The sequence below is a fragment of the Otolemur garnettii genome, unplaced genomic scaffold (genome assembly GCF_000181295.1).
Source record: "Otolemur garnettii isolate 467f Iridium unplaced genomic scaffold, OtoGar3 scaffold00058, whole genome shotgun sequence".
Lineage (NCBI taxonomy): Eukaryota > Metazoa > Chordata > Mammalia > Primates > Galagidae > Otolemur > Otolemur garnettii.
In genome coordinates this window covers 9,946,997-9,948,072 of record NW_003852453.1, presented here as the reverse complement: position 1 = coordinate 9,948,072, position 1,076 = coordinate 9,946,997, and the positions used below count along the sequence as shown (strand labels likewise).

General features: G+C 48.4%; 1 protein-coding gene across 2 annotated transcripts in view; it reads right to left on the bottom strand.

Annotated features, from left to right (window-relative positions):
- The window catches only part of DRC7 (dynein regulatory complex subunit 7), a 30,167-nt gene extending 29,407 nt beyond the window's left edge, over positions 1–760 (bottom strand). For both annotated transcript variants that reach the window (XM_003792579.1, XM_012806825.1), the window contains exon 1: positions 719–760. The gene's annotated coding sequence lies outside the window, so the exon portion shown is untranslated. The remainder of the gene's footprint in view (positions 1–718) is intronic.
- Between the last annotated feature and the right edge of the window lie 316 nt (positions 761–1,076).

Here is a 1,076-nt window from a genome sequence, read left to right as displayed (position 1 = left end):
AAGGGAGGGCAGTACTAACCATGACTAGGTGCGTATATTAATAGTTTACTGAATATCTACTGTGTGCCAGGCCCTGTGCTAAGAGTTGTGCAGAGATCATCTTATTTGTCCTCTATTTATCCTCTAGGAGGCAGACACTTATGATACCCACTTTGCAGATGAGAAGACTGAGGCCTGGAGAGATTAACTGAATTGTCTAAAGGTCATGGCTGGTAAGTAGCAGATCTGGGACTTGAACCCATATACTTCAGGTTCTGAAACCCATGTGTTTCTAGGTCTAATGAGATGGGTAAGTCCTAGAAGGGATGGTGGGGGCAAGGAAAGATGTTGGTTGAAGAGAAGGCCAAGGTGTCAGTGGGAGCAGGGCTTACCACGGTGCAGGTGCTGAGAAGGGGCCCTGAGACAGCTTCAGAGGCAGAGCTACAGAGAACCCACAATACTTTATCCCCTGCACAGGTGGCCTCTTCTGCTACAGCCCAGTGTGTGAGGGCAGGCCTGCTTCAAAGTTCCCTGGACCCTGTTCCTACCCATAGGCCCTTCCCTATACCCCTCTCCGGCAGCAACCTCTTCCCCACCACACACACACATCCAAAAAGCTTCCCCAGAAAGATCAGGGCTGGGGCCCCCCATGCAAAACCAGCTCCCTTCCCCCAGTTGCCTCCCCCTCCCTCTGCCGGACAGTGTCCACCCCCAGTCCCATCCCCTGCTCCCTCCTCACCCGTCCAAGGACAGCCTGAACTATCTGTTAGCCATCTCCATGGTAACAGCTTTGGAAGCTAAGAGCTGGTCCTGGGGAGGAGGCTTCTGGGAAATGTAGTCTTCTGGGATCGTTTGGGTCCTGTGTCTGTGGTATGCTGGTCAAGTGGTGCATCGGCCTGAGAGAGCTGGTTGTTAAATTTTCAGCAATTTTTGTGAGCCAGTTGTCAAACATACCTATTATTAAAAATTAAATAATAAACCCTATGTAAACAGTTACATTAAAAACAAATACTCAAAACCCAACACTAATTATTTTACTATATTTTACTAGCACCTGTGCTCATGAAATGATTTGTCCTTATTGTTTCAGTACAATG